The following is a 21,929-nucleotide window of genomic DNA, read 5'->3' as shown; positions in this document are numbered from 1 at the left end:
GCTGAGCATCACAGTATGCATGACAATGTTAAAACAATCTTGAGTAAAGACAACATTAATATTTAGAATATTACTATAATTACCTTAAAACAAAACAAAACAAATTAAAGAGCAACAACAATGAAAAGCCAGCCAACCGATGCTTGGACATAAGAAACTATTAGATCCATTGCTCATAAAACTATTTATGTACTTGGTATAGTGTAATTGTAACAAGTTCTTGAGCTTGAAGCACGCTTACTAAAAAATAGAAGGGAAAAAACGTTCTCTCAAAACATTTTGCAGCTAGCGTTTTGAGAGCCAAATTTAACTAAGTAGAAATAAGTTCTCATTTCTACAGTTGTGTTATACATCACATTACTCATCTTATGTAGTCCCCAAGCTGCTGCTTATTACCTGTGGGAATTGGATTAAGATTTTTGTCTTGCTGTATTATGCAACACTAATCTATGGCACGATAAAGTCGTAAATCTTGAGAGTAGTTTGGCATTTGTACTCAGCATGGTCATCGTCTGTGTACTCTGGGGGCACCTACTGGAATGGGTTAGTAACTACACTCTCTGCCTTTTCTTCTCGGAGAGCCAACCTAAGGAGGAAATATTTCTTCCATCTTCCCCTTCTCCAGGCTACTTACGAGTTTGAGAATGCTGAGAATTTTGAATATGCGTGGAATGCTCACACTAATGCTGCTGTCTCACTGCTGGGAGCTGTAGTGCTCCTGAATGTGGTGAAAAAAAAAAAAAAACAAACAACGAAACAAACAAACTATGTTTTTTATCTTTTCAGGAAGAATTATTTAAAGAACCAAGATATGCAAAATTGATCCTGAAACAACGGTATGAGCATCATCCAGTTACTAATACATAAAAATCACTGCTTTCTCAGCCGCATCTGCTTAAATAAATCTTTTTCTTTAGATTTATTCTGTGTAGCATATTGAGATTACAAAAACTGCATAACTATTTTGATTGATACTGCTCATAACTAGGTTTACTTCCTTTTTTTTTATTGATATTTAAGATTATCATCTCATTTTTCAAAATACTGATTATGCTTTCTTCCGTATCAGTCTGTTCTCTTTTCCATACTCTTTTCTCTGTTGCCAGCTCTACTAGGCAAAAGGTACAGATTTATACAATTACTGTATCCATCTTGTGCTCCAGCAGTTCTGCTCCAGGTTTAGACAGCCATTCCTTGGGGACACAAGGCCATATAAAGACATGCATTATTCATTCTTTCTTTATGTGATAACTTCCTTTAAACTCAGATTTAGGCACCTTAAAACATACTAGACTTTTACCAGTGACTAAGAATCTTAAGCTACTTACTTAACCCGTAGACTATATAAATACTTAGTTCTGTTGGAAGGCTTGCATGTCACATTTATTTTGTGAACTTTCTTCTATCTTCTGTTGTTGTAGTTGTTGTATATAATTTGCTCTTTCAGTAAAATTTATGCTGTAAATTGTTGTTTCAAATTGTTTACACAAAATTTCACTGCACTCTGAATTTAAATAAATGAAAATTTGTTAATTTTGTTAACAATCATTTGGCTTTTTTTTTTTATTTTTTTAGGGAAACAAGAAATTGAACTGATTTGTCAGAGTAAAATGATCACTTTCTGACTTAGATATTCAGTATAGATGGATAATAGCCTTGTTGGCCATGTCACCCCAGGCCAAGGTCTCTTACTTTCTTGACATCTAAAGCCAGTTAGCAGCCAATAGTGTATTACCATTTTCTGACTCCTGCCTCCAATGTGTTAGAGGAAATAAATTTAGTAAGCTTCTCTCTCCTTTGTTTCTTACCCAGGTATACCAAAAACATTAGAGCACAGCAGATGAAGTCCAGAATTTTTAGAAACTCTCACCCCTAAAAAATTAGCTGGTTTTATTTGTTTGTCTGTTTGTTAGCACATACCAGAATCATTTAATGAGTTAGAATTGGGCAGTAAAAATCTTATCTGTCTGAGCATGTTTTCAGGTAAGCCTCACCATATGACAATTTTTAAATATAACCAAACACCAAAAAATGTTGTATAATATTGATGACCTATTTATAATACTTTTATGTAGCAGCAGCTGTGTTTAATTTGTTAGTATTATCTAGTATAGTTTAATATAATTTTTTAGTTTTCCTAAATAATAAATATCTGTGAGTCTGTAGCTAGCATTTGGCAAAGAATGAAATTCATTTCACCTGAATAGATTATGAAGTACACAATTTCATGAGTTCCAGTGAACTATCAGCATACAGTATTTTAACTGGATAAGAAGCCAGCAGGAGTATTTATTTGTACCCAAAGGTAAAAACTACAACCCTCACTTTTCATTTTTCATATGATTAGGAAGCTAGGTTTTAAATTAATCTTCAAAGCAACCTCATAAATGAGGTCATGTTTTGTGCTTCATTTCACAGCACCATTCTTAAAATACGAAAAAAAGTTTAAAATACTTCTTTCCAATTCAGGAACAATATCATGCAGTAAATTTAATTCCAGTAGGTTAAGGGAAGTGATCTTTCCCTTCTCAGCACTGCTGAGGTCACAGGTGGAGTGCTGTGTACAGCTCTGGTTTCTCGAGTACAAGAAATATGTGGGTTTACTGGAAAAATCCAGAAGAAGGACACAAAGATGATTAAGTGATTGGAGCACCATGGGAAATCTCACCTAGCCTGGGTATAGACATGATTGTCAGATTGAGAGCTCTTTCCATGGGTGGTGATGCCTGGACCTTCTTGGTGGAGTGATTTTTCTGGTTAATTCCAATAAGAAACAAGACTGGCATTCTAACTAATTGTGTTGGGTTTGTGTGTGGTGGGGTTTCAGTAGTGGGGAGGAGGGGGTGTTGCATTTAAGGTGAAGAATTAATTTGGTAAGCGATAAATCCCCTTGTGTTCTAGCCAGTCCTCAGAGATTAGAGGGACTAGGGACCACTGGATTTACCTCTTAATAGGTATGCCAATTATTGCTGTGGCTGTAGGCCTGACACCAGATGCACAAACAGCCCATGTTTGTAGGTCTGGTTGCATTCAAGAGAAGCAGTCAGGTTCACGAATAGTACAGTTTATTCCTATGAGACATTTACAGATTCTTCAGATTGCCTACGATAAATGCACAAACTGCAGGTTGGCTATATAGCACTACATACAAAAACAATTGCAATCATACACTTAATTCCCAGGTAATCACTCAGTATGGATGAGGTCATAAATATTACAAAAAGGTGTCCCTTCTGGGGAGGGTTAGGAGCACAAACCCATCAGTCTGTCCCTCCAATTTGGTGTCACATTATCATCCCTCCAAGTTGAATACAAACTCGGGGTAGTATTTATCTAGATGTGTATGTGTGAGTCGGTCGGACTGTGGTCAATCCATTGTTTCTTGAGTAATGACACAGCACATTCCTTGGTGCAATGTGCATGCATTTGTTGTGGGAAAAACAGGAAGCTGTTGTGGGAAAAGAAGAAGCAGGCAACATAATGTCTGCAGAGTTGTGCAAAACATCCTTTGGGAAAAGTGGAAGAGCAGGAGATAAATCTACATAGTTGTGTCAAAACATCCTTGAGAAAAGTGGAAGAACACAACTGCGCAGCCTCCATTTTGCTTCACATTCCTCCTTGGTGCCATGAAAACACAAATCACCAGATCTTCATTCTGTCCTGTGTTTGTTCTGGGAGCCATGTGTTAAGGAAATGTATGGTTTGCAGTTTCTTCACCGTTTTGCTTTTCCCACACTTCCAACAAGGGGCTACAGAGGTGGCTCTTATGGGAAGATTCTAAAAGCTCCCCCAGCTCCAAGTTGAGCCCATCTCTGGCCAAGAGCAAGCCAGTTTACAGTGGTGGCTGCACCTCTGTGATAACATATTTAAGAAGAGGAACCTGGCAGGACGAGTTAAAGTTGTGAGGGAGATAACTATGCAAACACCGAGGTCAGCTGAAGAAAGGAAGGGGGCAGGGTGGGGAGTAGCGCCAGAGCAGATACTCCCCTGCAGCCTATGGTAAGAGGGCAGACTGTCCCCCTGCAGTCCATGGAGGTCCATGGTGGAGCAGACAGCCATCTGCAGCCTGTGGAGGACCCCACATTGGAGCAGGTGGCTGCATGCAAAGAAGCCAGGACTCTGAGGGAAGCCTGTGCTGAAGAAGTCGGTTGCTGGGAAGACTGCAGCCCATGACAAGGACCCATGCTGGAGCAGTTTGTGAAGAGCTGCTGCCAGTGGGAAGGACTCATGTAGCAGAAAGTTCATGGAGGACTGTCTCCGCTAGAAGGGACCCCATGCTGAAACAAGGGAAGAGTGTGAGGAGTCTTCCACCTGAGGAGGAAGGACCAGCAGAAATAACAGGTGACAAAATGACCACACCCTCCATTCCCTACCCTGCTGGGCTGCTGGTGTGGAGGAGACAGAGAAATTGGGAGCAAAGCTAAGCCCAGAAAGAAGGGAGTTGGGGGGAGAAGGTGTTTTTTAGGTGTATTTATATTTCTCATTATCCTATTCTGATTTGATTGGTAAATTAATGTTGGTGGTGGTAGTTTTCAAATCAAATTGATTTTTTTTTTCCCCAAATCAAGTCTTTTTCCCGTGGCTATGGTTGCTGAGTCATTCCTCCTTGTCCTTGTCTCGATCCCTGAGCTTTTTGTTTTATTTTCTCCTCCCCATCCCTGAGGGCGAAGGAGTGAGTGAATAGCTGCAATTGTCTTCTGGGCTCAAACCACAAGACTAGTTATGTAACCCCCCAGTGGCTGACATACAACTTCTTCAAGGCGCAAGTGGTATTCAGCAATATGAGACACAGCAACAACAGTCTGTGATGCCCTTCACTTCAACAGGTTGCCCAGAAAGGCTGTAGAATCTATCCTTGGTGAGATTCAAAAGCTGTCTGAACATGGCCTTGGGCAGCTAAGAGCTGGGCTTGGACCAAATGACCTGCAGAGGTCCCTTCCAACCTCAACCATTGTGTTTCTGTGGTCTTTCATATAAGGAAAGGCTGAGAGAGATGTGACTGTTCAGTCTGGAGAAGGGACTGATCAAGGGAGACTTTACCAATGTGTAAAAATTGTTGATGGGAACGTATGAAGACGAGGAAGCCAGACTGTACTCAGTAGTGCCCACTGACAGGAGGAGAGGCAATGAGCACAAGGTGACATGCAAGAAATTTCATTTAAACATAGAAAACCACTTTTAGCATGGAATGGGCAAACCCTGGAGCAGATTTCCAAAGAAGTTGTGTAGTCTCTATCTCTGGAGATGTTAACAGAATAACTTCAGTTGGGAGGGATGGATTGAGATCATCAAGTTCAACTCCTTTGCTCCGAGCACAGTCAGCTAGAGCAGATTGTCCTGGGCTGTGCCCAACTTTATTTTGAATATCTGCCAGTCACCATCACTATTCCAAGATAACTAAGAATGGCCTTGCAGGAACATCAGCCTGTTCCCTCAGCATTTATGGTTGCAATCCATCAGATCCCATGGACTTATGTGTGTCAAGTTTGTTGAAATGCTTCTTCACCTAGTTCTTGTCTACAGAGGGTAAGTATTCCTTGTTCCAGATCCAGTGGCCTTGGATTCCTGAAGGCTGCTTTTAATGGTAAAGACTGATGCAAAGAAAGTATTGAGTACCTCACCTAGCCCCATATTTACCAGGTCCCCTACCCCATTCAATGTCAGGCTCATATCTTCCCTAGTCTTGTTTTAGTACTTTATGTACTCATAGAATCCTTCGTTGCTGCCTTTCAGGTCCCTTGCCAGGTTCATCTGCAAGTCACTTTTGTCTTTCCTTAATCCTATCCCAGCAATATCAGGCAGTAACTTTAGGCTCCTCCTGGCTAACCTGACCTTGCTTCCACCTATCGTACACTACTTTTTTATGTCTGAGTTCAGTTAGGATCTCCCTCCACTTTTGCTTTATATCATACTTGTTAGGATGGGCCTTTCTTGAACTTGGAGGAGATGATCTTTGAATATCATCCCTCTGTCCTGGACTACTCTTTCTCTCCAGGGATGAATGCCATAGGATATGATCCCAAACAGAACTCTGAAGAAGTTTAAATCTATTTTCCTGAAATCACAGGCTGCCTTCTTGCTTTGTATCCTGTTCCTTACTCTTAGTATCCCTGTGGTATGTTCACCTGTCCAATGAAAATGGTGCTTCCTGGGTGCAGAAATGTAGTGGCCATTGATTTCCTTTTTCTTCTCAGGGCTTTATGGTAATTGGGGCCTTCAGCCAATAAGGGGTGATATTGATCACAGATCAGATTTGGCTCAGGTATAAATGGAGTCCCTTGAGGGAGACATTTTGAGCTAGTCCCTCCTGAAGCAGTGCACTGTGGATGAGGACTCTCCCATTGGATTGGGACACCAACCAAGGAAGCTCCTTGAGGTTCCTATGGGTTGGGAAGCTGCCCTAAGAAATTCCTCAAGGTTGAGAGCCCTCTTTTTTTTTTTTTTTTTAAGTGAGTGACTGAATATTTTGGGTTGTCATTAAACTCGAAGAGTTTGTGTGGTGACGGTTTTATTCTCCTCCCAAGGACATTTGAACCTGTGGTTTGTATGTTTGAGGAGTGCTGGTTAATTATGTGTCCTGGTTGGGGCTGGACTAGAGTTCCTGTTGGTTTGGCAGCTGGAGGAGTGCTGCAGCACACTGAGACCCCAGGGGCTCCCCAGGTCCCAGTGCCCTCACCTGTGTGCGGGGGCGGGGGGAACACAGCTGGAGGGCTGGGCCCAGATTGGCTGATAGTCCATGTCATGTGACATTCTGCTCACTATATAAAGGCAGGAGTGGGCCAGGAGGGGCTCTCACTTCTGGGAGTGTTGCTGTGGTGCCTTTGCGTTTGGGATTGCTGGCTGGGAGCAGGTGGGTGTTGGTTGGTGGGTGGTGAGCAGCTGTATTGTACATTACCTGCTGATGCTGCTGTCAGCGTGTTGTTCTGTTACTGTTATTAAACTGTTTTTATCTCAACCCGCGAGTCTCCCTTTGCCCCTCTGATTCCCTCCCCATTCCCAAGTGGGGGGAGGGTGGGTGAGCGTTTGCGGGGTGTTTAGCTGCTGAGTAGGCTCTAAATGACAACATTGTGTTAAAAATAAATGTTATTTTGGTTGTTATTTACTTATTTGAGAGCTTCTGTAATAATCACCATCCATTATCTCTTCATCACTGCAGCCAAGGCTGCCTCCAACTTTCACATCCATGACCGGTTCTTCCTTGTTCATAAACAGCATATCTAACAAAGCACCTTTCCTAGGTGGTTCCTCAAATATCTGTATTTGGTAATGTGGGTTGGATTGTTTTGGGTTTTTTATTTTTTTATTTTTTTTGTTTGATATTCTTACCAAAAGTTGTGGGGACTGGATATGGTGTACTTGTTTGTTTTATAGACTCACCCTTGTAATACAAAGGAATAAATAGCAAAATTCATGCTTATTTCTTCATAAGAAAATGAATGAAAAAGAGTCAAATGAAGAATCAAGCAAGTCAGAGCCACAGGCACTATACTGAAATGTGAAGTCGATTTTTTACTATGGTAGCCAAACACCGGATTTTAATTTCTTGGGACATGCTAGAACATTGTGGGATGTCAAACCTCTTTATTTTACTGGTGTTGGTGTTGCCATTTTTCACACAGTGATTCAGTTCTGCCATGGTAGAACATAGTTCTGAAATCCATTAATGTTTTCACTGAGGTCTTTATGTATTTCCATTGCTTTTGGGTTTTGAAAAACACAAAAGGAAATAGGGAATATCAGAAATATCAGTATGTGAGGGAAAAAAAAAAAAAACAAACAGTTTATAAAGAATACTTGAACTATCAGCTGCTAGATTCAATGGACATATGATAATCTGTTCTGTCAGTTAATTTATTTTTTATGTCTTTAGGGTTTTATTGAACATTTTCCTTATCATGTCTACAACATAAAAACAATAGGTCCAATAAGACCAGAGGTCAATCTGTTTCATTTCCCTGTCTTTAACAGTGATCAGTAATAGATGCTGTGTGGACAGAACATATATGAATAGTGTCTTCCAATCACCATACTTTTGGAGGTCAAGAGCTTCCTGAACCATGGGCCCACACTGAATAGTATAATAAGTTCTCATATATTTCTAAAGTTCTCTATTTGTTATTTTTGCAATCATCTAACAAGTATTCATATTCAAGGTTTTCATATTCAAAATTCAAAAATATTCATATTAAAAAACCTTTTAGATTAATTTTGTTCTTCTTTCCAAAGATGAGTATTCAGTTATTAAAAATAAAAAAAAACAAACCACCCCCCAAAAAGAAAAATAAAACAAAAAATAATAATAACTAAAAAAAAAAAACAAAACAAACCAAAACAAACAGACAAAAAAAACAAAACCAAGCCAAAACCAAAGAAGTTTGCAAATGTCCTAGGCGTTTGGGGTTTCTATCATTTCTGAGAGAAAGTATATTTCAGGTGTCTTGACAGGTATTCTTTACCTTTCTCTTAGATACAACATCAATAGATATTCAAAATAAAGAACACTCCAAAATTCTTATGCTTAGAAGGTTTTCTAACTGCTTGATTTCTGACTTGCTGATAATTACATGTATTATTTATTGTCCTATAAATTCCTGCATAAAAATAAATAATCACAGTCAAAAAAAAAAATAGTTAAGATTTTCTTTAATCATCCCTTTAAAATATTACATTCAATAATTTCCTGTACCTCATCATTTCTAAATTTGGTAAGTCTACATTTGTATACAATCATCTTTTCTCTAATTTATTTAAAAACCGTAACTAAAAATTCAGTAGAAATTTTAATATTCTGTTTTACATATGATATTCTTTCAAATATACATAAAGAGGTTTGGCTTTTGTGCAACAGGAGCACACTGTTGACTTGATTCAGTTTATCACCCATCATATTCCTTGAGCATTTCCTCTGATCAGTTATTTCCTATTTTCCAATTAGGACTTTAATTTTTCTTGCTTAAACACAGTACTTTGCCCTTGTCTTTACTGAATTTTATCTTATTAATTTTAAATTATACCTCTGATTTATCAAGATTATTTAACTTCTAGTTTTGTCCTCAGAAATTGTAACCATTTCCAGATCTGAGTCACCTGAGATTTTGTATGCACCCTTTCTATAATATTATCTAAATCATTCAGGAAATTATTTATCGAACCTTTTAGATGTACTCGAATCCATCTGAGATGTTATAATTGTTTTCTTGTGAGGCACTGTTAACTGCTCTTTAAAGTGCAAGTTTTCAGTGAGCTGTATACTCATCATACTGCTGTGGCACTTAGACCTCATTTTCTTTGTTTACTTATGAGGACGGAAAACCACACCAAACCAACCAGCCAACTAAACCAAGTATGTTACCTTTCTCTTTTTCCTCTTTTCCACTAAATCAGAAATCATGTTGAAGAAAGAATTTTAAGTTTTTTGGCTTGATTTGTTCTTGACAAATCTATCAGTATGAGTATTACTATAACACTAAAAAAGCCCACTCTTGTGTGAGGATCTTACAGTGAAAACAGCCATGCAAGCAGAAAAACAGATGGATGATCCCTGCCTCATGACATTTATGAGTTAAATATAGTACAGGAGATAACAGATGTACTTAGACAAGGGAATACTCAGAAACATTAAGGCAATATTGGTCAGTGAGAGAAGGAATGATCCATGCACAATAACAGTCTAAACATCATTGTACTTATTTCTGATTATAGATAGATCTTCATTCTATAATACATATTCTTGCATTTATTCCAAAATATCTGCATATAGTTTTTAGTCTTTTTTCTTTCTTTAAACACACTCACAGATCTTTGGAGTCCAAAAAGATGCTGCCAGAATAATTTCTCTTATCTGTCGTTCTGCCCACCTCCATCCCTATACCATTTGAAACATTTCAGTAGTTTCCCATTATGTTCCAAGTAAAATTTATATCAGTTACTTAGTTAGCTTACTCCACATTTCTTAACACCTTGTTTTTACTTCCCGCAATTCTATTCAAAAGATGACAGCCTTTATTGCATCTCTATAATTCTATAACAAGTGTCACTTAACAGGATCTAGATTTCTAAATAGAACTTGAAAGTAGCCAAAAAGTTAAGTACTTGCCTTCAGAAGCATGATTCAAACTGCTTATTTTTTTTTTATGTATTTAGTGAAAAAAGGCTGCAGCTCCTCTGTGCCTCCAGAGGATATTATTTAGATTTCTGCTTCCTGCCTGTGTGGGAGCCTATATTTCTTTGAACTCCTAAGATGGGAAGACTTTTGAATCATTTAAATTATTTTCTGGTGGTCTAACAAAAATAGTGTTTGTGGTTTAACCCTGGTAGGCAGTTGAGCCACACATAGCAGCTCATTCACTTCCTCTCCTGTGGGATGGGGTAGGGAATAAGAAGGGTAAAAGTGAGAAAACTCGTGGGTTTAGATAAAGAGAGTTCAGCAGGTAAAGCAAAAGCTATGTGAGCAAGCAAAGTAAAATAATGAATTCGTTCACTACTTCGCATCAGCAGTCAGGTGTTCAGCTATCTCCAGGAAAGCAGTGCTCCATCACATGTCATGGTTACTGGGGAAAACAAGCACCATAACTCTGAATGTCCTTCCCTTCCTTCTTCTTCCCCCAGCTTTTTTTTAATAATCATGATGTCATATAGTATGACCTTTTGGTCAGTTGGGGTCAGCTGTCCCAGCTATGTCTCCTTCCAACTTCTTGTGCACCCCCAGCCCACCTGCTGGTGGGGTAGTGTGAGAAGCAGAAAAGGCTTTGACTCTGTAAGCGCTGTTCAGCAATAACTAAAACATGGGTGTGTTATCAACACCTTTTTGGTCACAAATCCAAAGCTTAGCACCATACAAGCTACTATGAAGAAAATTAACTCTATCCCAACCAAACCTAGTATGCTACTACCCCATCTGTTAACCTTCAAATGATCTGCAGAAGCCAAAGTCAAATTTTTGCATGTCTCTTCCTTCTGATATTTTTTTTGTATAATTGTATTCAAAATATAACAGGTTCAAAGCCATGTCTCCACATTCCTGAGCAAAGCATCTAATCTCTTAGCTTGCATAAGACTGGAAGTCAGATTTATATGGATTTGAATGCAACTGTAATATGTTACACATAGTCTAACCTGATACTATTTTCAGCTTCTCTAGGAATATCTTGTTAGATGTCGTAATTAGGATCCTTGTATACTGTGCACATCTAGTGCTCAAGCACTTTGGAGGGCAATGGAGGTTTTGAAACTATACGGTTTATCTTTCTGCTGCTCAAACAAATAGGAAGAAGACAAGGAAAGAAAACACATAGTAGAACTGGAGTGAGTCCAGAGGAGGGCCGTGAAGATGATCGGGGGATGCAGCATCTCTCCTATGAAGACAGGCTGGGGGATTTGGAGTTGTTCAACCTAAAGAAGGGAAGGCTCCAGGGACACCTTATAGCAACCTTTCAGTAGTTAAAGGGGGCATACAAGAAAGATGGGGAGGGACTTTTTATAAGGGCATGTAGTGATAGGACAAGGGGTAATGGCTTTAAACTGAAAGACAGTGTGTTTAGACTAGATATAAGGAAGAAGTTCCTCACGGTGAGGGTGGTGAGTAACAGGAACAGGTTTCCCAGGTAGGTTGTGGAAGCCCCCTCCCTGGAATTGTTCAAGGCCAGTTTGGATGGGGCTTTGATGGCAGCAGGGTTGGAATGAAATGGTCTTTAAGGTCCTTTCCAACTCAAACCACTCTATAACCATTCTATGATTCCATGATTCTGTCAGAACTAATATATTTCTTCTTTTCTTCTTTTTTTTTTTTTTTTTTTTTTTTTTTTTTTTTTTTTTTTGTAATTTTTAAGCATTGATCCTCTACTGGACTTCCTTTATTTTATTTATTTATTTTTTTTTTTTAATCACTTTTGCTATTAGATGTCTGTCTTAATGAAAATAATTATTTCCACAATTTGGATCATATGAACTGTTTCATACAGAAGTCCATTTTCTATATTTTGCACTGATGATGTCAAATACTCCTAAAATAGAGAAAACTAAAGAAAAATGCATGAATTATAATGAATTGTGAAATAGTGAAATATTTTGCTAAACTATATCTATAATGCTAAATAAAAGATGGTCTAGGACCAAACTGACCCTGAGGCTAAACAACCCTGTTTGGCTAGTACCCATTCCAATAAAAAGTACCTCTAAAGCAGATTTGTTCTGGAGAGTCAATTGGAGATTTTCTGAAGACAGCCAAGGATTGAGATAACAGTGATGAATTGTGGATAAGGAAGTGGCGGAGTTCTTGAAATCAGCCCTTGGACTTCTGTTAATGTGAAGATCTAGAAGTACCACTTTATCCACTAAAACCAGGAATAATTAGAATATAAACCCAGAAAAGTGTCTACTAATATAGTAAACTTGTATTTTTTTAATAGAAAGATTTTATATATAACAAAACTGTAAAAATAAATCACCTATTCATGAAAGATTGAGGGTTTTTTGAGTTTAGGTGGGTTTTTTTTGTTGTTTTATTTTGGGTTTTTTTGTTGTTTTATTTTGTTTTGTTTTGTTTTGTTTTTTTAAGAAAGGATCTCTGAAGACCACTTTTACTATTTTTTCTTGAAAACTTCTATCTGCTCTGCCTAGTTCCCTTGATATCCTTTCAGGCAAACAGACTGTGAGGAACTATTTCAGAATGGGGACTGTAGGTACTGAATACCTCCATGTATTTCTCAGAAAGGAATGAAAAATACTATCATCTGGTAATACAAAATATTTGTCCTTAGAAAACTTTAAAAATAAATGTAATGTTTATATATCTATAAATATTCATAACAGGTGAAGACAACATGTAACTATGTGTTTACACCACAGCGCCTGCTCACAGTATGTCCATTAAAGGAATATTAGTGTATAATTTACTGCAACTTTAACATTTTTGTTGGACTTTGGTAGTTTATGAAGAGAAAAGGTATAGACACCAAAAGCAAAGAAACAAAAAAATCCATTTATTTATCTGCTTTCACATACTATCACTTTACTGAATAAAAAGGTACTCTCCAATTTTATTAAAATAAGACCTGGCTTAAAGCTGTACATCACTTTTTGTAGTGTTAATATTACAAAATATTCATATGACACTTCTTTGTGCAGTTAGTTCCATATATAGGATGAAATGTCAGAGAGAGATGGTATTTCACAACACTATGAGTTAGGAGGAAATGTAAGGTTACACCCTATCATTTTCTTTCAAATAGTGGAACACTTTAGTTTCTGCATTTCTTTGCTATATTTCAAGTTGCAGTAAGCCCAAGTCCAATCTCCTGCTCAAAGCAGTTCAGCTGAGATCAGAGTAGGTTACTCAGGACTTTATTCAATTGTGTCTTTAAAATGTCCAAGGTTCATTTATATTGTCTAGTCAAGTGGGTAATTTATGGGTAATTTTTGAAAATTCTTGTCATGTACTCATGTACAATGACTGCTGTAACTAGAATTTGTTTTCTACCCCTATGTATAGTTCTGGTCACCTTTTCAGTACAATCTTTTCACCAGATTATCATTACTGCGAGGAAATTGAATCGGTATTTATAGCAATATGGACACAAGATTCCTAGGTCTTAGTAAAATCTTCCAAAAAGGTGCAGGAAATATCATCCCTTTTCTGGACTTCAAATCTTATCAAATTGACCTCTATGTATCTCTACAATACATAGAGCAAAAGATTAAATCCAGAATAATGACATTTTCCAGAAAAACAAATAAATCATAAAATAGAAAAATTTAATTTTTGTTTTAAATGTATCTTGAGTTTATCTCAAATTCCACAGTAAAATCAAATTCCAAAATATAGATGCCTCAATTTTTGTCTTTATCAGTCAGTCACATCAATTTCATAGGGATCAAACTTTGTATGTTCTGTTAAGTGAAAGAACAAAGTGAGAAAATTTCAAATAAGTGGATGGAAGAAACCCTTTTTTAGCATTCATGCATTACCATAATAATAAGTGTTAGAAAATAAATGAATGAATAAAAACTAAGAAAATAGAGTAGTGAGCAAATTTCATTAGTTTTTCTTGGATTTTTTTTTTTCTGTCAAGATAATATCCTCTTGCTTAATTTATTTCTCCAATAGATTGTATAATTTGCAACATGCTATTACTATAATGAAAAGGTCTTTTAAATTATTATTTTTGTTGTTGTTCTCTTATTATTACTGAAATTTTGCTCTGTTTCTCTATAGCCAAAATTAAGTATTTCTCTTATTAGCACGAGTCTTTTTTCATTTATGATGACTGAAAGATAAACTGGAGGGTTTAGTAGATATTTCAATCTTAATTATCTTCTGTATTTTGTTAGGAAACATCTTTTGGAAACAAAAATCTGCAAGATATATAACTGAGTGTTCATATATAAATGAAGTATAAATCTGTTGTAATTCAACATTACCTTTTAAGCAGAATAGCTTCTTGAAGTGCTAGTTTTAAACATGATTGTGACTGTTTTTAATTTTTTGTTATTTTAAGAATGAGACAGAAAATAAGTAAGAAATAGTCCATCACAATTTAAGATATATTTTGGTATTGGCAGTGCAAAAAAAGTTGATTACCTGTCACTCATCAGAATTGTGATACTTTATTTTTACCCTGATGTGTCCTAACTAGGAGTGAAGATGCTTTGGTTCTTTTTGTAATTGTTTTCAGACTGATAAACTTCTGGTTCAGCTGACCTAAATACACATGGAAAGTACCCTGAAGATGTATGTTGACCTGCTTCAACTATCGAGGTAGTCTAGCAAGACAATGGCATTAACCTAAGCATGTCAGTCAGAGGGTTGAATGTTAATGGGATAAAACTGGGTTTGAATGGCTATGTTTGAGTATATCTTTTCTGTTTTCTATTAGACATGGATCATACATTACCTCCACTTCGCATGCTGGTTTATCATCCAAGATCACACAAGCATTTCAGCCATAGGTCAGCCTACTACTCTCTGTCTTGTGCCACTAGAGATATTCCCACAAGGATGGAACCACAAACCAACTTACTTGACCTAAGTCTGATGAGACAGATCAGGTAAGTTCCTGTCCTGTCAGGAACAGACACTATGGGCAGTGCTTGATGATCAAGTTCACTCATGCTGTAAAGAGTCTAACTATAGACTTTAAACCTATCCATCCTATAGTACTCATGTAAGCCTGAGAGAAGTATGGATTTCCATAAAATAGTCAGCAGCAGGTGAATTTGGGCTGTGAAACAAAAAAAAAAAGACCCAAACAATAGGCCTCAAACCAAAGTTGACTTCTGAGTGAATCCCCTGACCAGCAACCAGCATATTATCAGCAGCATGAAGCAACCAGCATCTTATCAGCACGAAGCAACCAGCATCTTATCAGCATGAAATGCAACCCTAGGAACAATCCCTGAAAACTATAAGTAAACAACAGGAAGTAACTATAAATCCCAAATGAAAAACAAAAACTCTTCAGATGTGCCCAGATCCTGGCCAGATCCGGACACACCTGAGTGAGGCATGACAATCTATGGAGACCTCACCTACGAGTGGACGCCCTGCGTAGGACTTCCCAGTTGCCGGGAAAGGCTCTCCGACCCTTCGCTGTGACGGGGCTCCCCAGCTGATGCACGGATCTGGATGATGGTAAAGTATGAGGGAAATTGGTGATGTATCTTTCTTAATCACTATAGCCAGCTTTATGTAGTAACTACTAGGTTCATTACCTTGCTTATTCTTTCTGCTACTTTAAACTAAAGTAAAATAAGCCTATTTCTTTAGCTTGGTGTCTATGTCCTTTGTGTTAACCCTGTCAATTGGCAAAACAGGCTGTTACAGAGAAAATATAGCATATACTTGCCTGAAAGAGGCAAATGGGGGAGAGATTTGAAGAATTTATTAAACATAATTTTCCTGTTCATTTTTTTGCATAATGTGAGAAGCACAAAGTAGTTTTCAGTTGAAAATGAGGTAAGTCTAGACCGTCAACAAAAGAATGATTTTCATACTGCTTAATAGGCATCTTTGTTAGAATGCTGTCTCCATCCAGCAGGACTAGATGAGAATTTCTTTAGTAAAGTCCTAAACAACGAATCTAAACTGTGAAAAATGACATTCTAGTAATATTATACTATTTTAGGTTTATAAATATATATATAAAACTTCACATATTTGAATATCTATTGTAAATTAAGTTTTTTTACTGATTTAAGAGGTTGGAAATAAAATTGCTTCCTCTGATTTAAACATTAGACTAAGGTATCTGCACATTTCTTTTATTCTAGATTTATTCAGAGGTGAGTAGTTTAAGTATGCTAATGAAATCTGATGCTGAAACATTTCTCTAAATTTAGATAGGTTTGTGGAAAATAACAATTAAATTAACATATACAAGCAAAAAGACAAAAAACATGTTCTTACAAAATTCTGCATAAAAATAAATTATATTTTATATAAAGTTTAAATTATATCTGTCAATTTAATTAACAATGTATGTAACTTTGATTCGTTTTAAAATTAAACATTATGATAATCTGCAATTTATATTATTTTGTCCTGGAGTATGTAAAAATCAGTATTCATAAAGGATTCAAGGTATTTCTATTCCTCTTGAAAATTGCATTTTTATTAAAATTACATAATTATTTAGATAGTGAATCTGAAGTGCCAGCTTCCTACCTCATCCAGATCAATGTCTACTCACTTCAGAAAAAATTTCTCCAAAGTAAGACAACAAATATTTAGTCAAAAAAAATCACTATATTAAATTTTTTTTAAATAATTAACAAGGGTATGAACTGTAAGTTCCCCAATTTTTGCCACTTTTGACTGTGCTTGTTTTCATTTGTCCCTGTCAAATTAGAACTATTGTCTATTATATTATTTGTCTATTATATTATTATGCGTAGATTTCTCTTAGGCTGTGAACTAATGTGGCTAATATCAAAACTACTGGTACTCCTTCAGTATGTGAAACATCTTAAGTATAGTATTAGACTCACTGTTTTCTATGGAAACAGTCAATGGTTTATAAAAGATGAAAAACTATGTGTTTACAACAACATCAGAAGCAAACAGAATAGTGTGAACTTGACAGATTCAAAAAAGGATATTTTTGTCAGAAAGATACTGGAATATCTTTTTATATCAGAAAGAATGTACATAACAGTCATGGTAGGTGAGCTTACAGGCAAAGAAGGCTGAAAGAATAATGGAAGATATAGAACAAATCAAGTTTAGAGATTTGTAGTGATGAGTGTAGGGCCAACATTTCACAAAATGGAAGTGGATGTTACATTCCTTGTTAAACTGCAGAAAGTGGATTCTAATGTAAATTCATAAGATATTGTGGTGACTGTGGCAGTCCAGTGCCTAATAATTATAATTCTGTCAGTCCGAATAGGATTCACAAAAATGATATTTCTTGCCTAAAGGTGTTCTTCTGCTTGTTCGTTTGCTCATTTACCACCTCTCTCTCCTTTAGAAATGTTCCATGCTTTTATATAGCTTAATGATTGGAGTACTTAATTGGAAAATGGAGAATAAGGTTCCAGGCTCTCCTACTAGGATAAAACACCAGAAATGGTTTTCAGGAAAATTCCCTCAGAAAGTAGGATTTGTTTATCAGAGCCATCAAGCTGAGAATGATTTAGAAATCAGGAGTTATTCTCTTTGAGTAGATATTTTAAACATTAAGTTATTATTCAAAAAGTGTATACTACCTTTCACTCCATTATGCACTGAGGAATACTTCTATATCTGCAGGGAAATTCGGGCTCAATTGCTTGTTTGAAATTCAGTGATGCTACTGTGATTGGTTATGCACACTGCATTGAGTCTCAGGGAATGTAGCTGAGTTGGGCATCTTTCTGCTTAAAGTAATCTGGGATTTACAGTCTAGTTTTTTCCAAGTCTCCTGAGATGGTAGTGTTTTTCAACTTATGCTGCAGCAACACCATGTGCAAAATACGTCTGACAAAAAAATACAGTATTTACAGACACAAAGGCTCATAAGAGACTAGACAGTTTTGATATTTTTTAATTTCTCAGTACTCCTTACTTAAAACTGTATTTCCACTGAAGACGAAAAAGACTGTTTATATACACGAAATTTAATCTGTTCCTATGGTCACAGCTATTTTGAGAAAATCATTTATGCAACACAGAGTAATCACTTTATCAAACTTAAAATCTATTCAAAATCAATGTTTTAATTATTTCTAGTTTAGTTCTTTTATTGTAGCCATATAATTATGCTTCTTACATACATTCAACAGTTATTATTTATATTAGTTAAATGTAAATCCTTGTCTTACTGTATTTTGAAATTTCTGTCCTAACTCCTATTATGTTATAAATAATTTTATATAGCCCTTTTTATTTTATGTTTATTTATTTATTTATTTTATTTTTAATCTCAAAATAAACAATTTTTATTTAAATTTTTTATTTATTATTTAAATTTTATTATTTATTTAGAGCATTAAATTTTTTATTTATTGCTTAAAATATCATCTTAATTTTTTTGTTGTTTGCTTGTTTGTGTGAAGCTGTATATTTTCTGTATCTCAGGTCAGTTATCCTGATGTAATATATATAAATAATTAACAATGCTGGGCCAACATCCAGAAATATATGTTGAGAAAAACAGGCTATTAGCTCTTCTTGACCACATCTCATTATTTTCTAACATTTCATGGGAGTTGCTATGGTATTCACTCTAGTTTTCCCCACTGTTTCTATGTTATCTAGTTTTATTTTCAGGTCAGACTATGAAATGTTTAGGCAGTCACTTCTCATGTAGATCTCTCATACCAGTCAAAAATGGTATAATGCTTTCAAAGTTCATAGGAGTATTAGAAGATATGATTAATTCAAAATACATTTTCAAAAATGGAAGCCTAAAATTATATTCAAAGACTATTTTGAAATCTAAATATTTGGGCTGCCATTAAAGCAGATAAACACTTAGCTACTGATTCATATTGGTATGAATCTCTGATTCCATTCCCACTTTAACCTTATAAAAATACAGGTAAAGCGAAGTTCCCCATAACCTGCTGCTATCTCCTTTCTCCTACTGCTAACATTTGTGCAGCTGCTTCATGAATTAGATCTGTAAGTACATGGCATCTGATAACTGATTATCTATTTTATTTCTATTTTATTTGTTATTGGGTTAATTTTTGAAACAAATCCCTAGCTTCAGGTGAAATGCTAGAACCAGAAAAATGAAGGTAAAAGAAGGGAGGACTGATGAGCAGTTTTCAGTTATTCCATATTAAGGAGAGCTGAGAGCCGCAGCATAAATATAAATACATATATTCTAAGGGAAAAATCTTGGTCTCGTTAGCCTTAAAAACTAGGGAGGTTATTATTTGTAATTATTTTATGGATCAATCCCAACTTCATATTCTAGCAACTAGAACATTCAGCAATTATGTGAATCTTAAAGTAAACCTTACTTCATACTTTAGCTATGTGATTTTTTTTTTCTGCAAGAGTAGAATACAACAATTCAAACTAACCACGAGGAAGGAATTTCCTAGAAACAAATAGGAACAATGGTCATAGACAATAGATTAAAATAAGCAGAAAAATTGTTCATCAAGGGGAGCAAGCATAGTTTTGATATTTTAGTGTTAATTTAAAAAAAAATACAAATAATGATTCAGCCATTTTCCTCCTCTTTACCCTTTTTCTACTATCTACTAGATAGGGAATGTTCTACTCATGCATTGAAAGTTTTTGTGTCTGGGGCTTTTTTCCCCCAACTCACTTTTTAAATTGAAGAAAGGGTAGAAAAACCTGATATTTTCATAAGAACAGAGATTTTTTTTTTCTTATAATATTGAAGAAATCAAAACTGAAATATAGTGAAGTCAGAATTCCTCAAATGAAGAGGGTTACAGCAGCCTCAAGCTCATTAGTCATTAGAAACCCTAGTTCTGTGTGTACTCTTCTCTTACAAACTTTAATTCTCCTGAGCAAAAAATTAAGTTGACTCATCCTCAATGTTCACTGCAATTCAATATGAATAAACTAATTGTCTAACATATAAAATTCTATCAGCCTTCAGGATCCATCATCTATTAAAGCTGGCCTTCCTTATTTTTCTAAACCATCATGATACATTACTTCACCTTTTCCTGTCTTTAGCTCATACCTCATATTCCCCAGTCATTCCCTCAATATTTCATATTCCCTCTCTGTCTTTACACTTTATACAGCATATTCTTATACATCGGGATGATTCTTTTTAAAGAAAGAAACTTTTGTATCTTTTTCATGGAGGAAAGCCTCTGCTGACTGGAACTGTTTTCATCAATTGCTGATCTCTGGTTCAGAGGACTGCATTCCTATCTCTGTCTACAGACATGAGACAGAGGCTAAAATATTTGCTGAATGTAAGAATATCTTGAAAGCTGGAAGTCTGAGTTTTATTCAGAAGCTGTGTGATTCATCACATCTTACATCAGCTACACATCTGTGCCACAAATATCTATAGCTGATCTAATAACTATATATTTATTCTCTGTTGTATGGCTCTGTGGTTTAAATAAACCATGTGAATATATTTATAAATATATAGAATGCACAAAAACATGTAACAACGATGTACAGCAAGATGAGTTTTGTCGAAAAAAAAGATCATATAAGTTATTTCAGGATTTTAGCTCTAATTCTTTAAATTTCTGTTTCCTCCTTTTTCTGACACTTGGGATTTTGCTTTCTTTTCTTATTATTTATAAGTTGTTCATGTTTAAATTATTCATTAATTTATTGTTCTGATAATGTTTCTGTGCCTGAGCATTCAAACCATTTCTTGTTTGTTTCCTTGTTTGTCTGAAGTCCTGTGGTGTTAGTCAAGTAAATAACCCTTTTATTTCAACAATAATGTTGAAACTACAAGTTGACTTTTCATTATCCTGACAAAAGTTTAATTGCCCAGGAATAACAATCATACATAGCTTTTGTACATGCAAGATGAAAAGAGCATTAAAGTTGAGAAATCAAGAACTGAATAATTATGAATGCTTGTATTAAACTTTCCCAGGCAATTTAGTATGGCTCCACTGTGAAATTATAGTCTTTCTTACGGTACTGCTATGCTACTCTTCTACTGCACTGTCATTATAATATGTTTAGGTATTTTGTGTGCACTTTCTTCACAAGAAAGTTGATGTAGAACTTTAAGAACAGGAAGTGGGTTTGAGCTCTGAATCCCACCTCCACAGTGACAGCTACTTATCTGGTAGTCTGTTTTAAATGAGAAAGAATTCCCTCACTAAACATTCTTGTATGTATGTCCTCCTTAGACAATCACCCAATATACCCAGTAATCCTAACTCTTAGACTGTAAGGCAAGGTCAGTTCTGCTTTTACTATTTTGAAAGAAAATAATAATCCAGTAATGAGATTCATTTTGGAATAGGACACTTATTGTTAGGTGCCTAAAGTATTTACATGAAAACTAATTGTATAAATTCTTATTATAGTCACTGTAGATTTAGTAAATACAGTTGCTGGATCAGAAAAGTCATTTCACCTGAAAGTTTAAGGCTTGACTCCCTTGCTCCTATATAGGATATAGTTTGAGATACCCTTAGCACCCTACTTGAGAGTCTGTTAATGCTTCAGGATCATGATGGTTTTCTATAGCATCTTTGTCATATCTGCCAGATCAGCAGATTTCTCAGATACTCCAGGGCAGCTCAAAATGGCAATACCTATTCAGGCAACTAGATCCTTTCCCTAATAGCTGATAAATCAGTCGGTCTGTAAATATTTTCTACTATATTGATCCTCAGCCCAGATTCAGAATGGACTTTAAAATTTTCAGTCCTGTTTTCAGAAGATTGGTTATGACAGAGACAGCCAAGATAGTTCTGTGTTTCCTGTGTATTGACTAAACTATCCCACTTTATGTCATAGATTGATCATTGTG

This window comes from Tyto alba, unplaced genomic scaffold (assembly GCF_018691265.1).
Source record: "Tyto alba isolate M040663 unplaced genomic scaffold, T.alba_DEE_v4.0 Super-Scaffold_45, whole genome shotgun sequence".
NCBI classification, from domain to species: domain Eukaryota; kingdom Metazoa; phylum Chordata; class Aves; order Strigiformes; family Tytonidae; genus Tyto; species Tyto alba.
Note: the sequence above shows the minus strand (reverse complement) of the source record.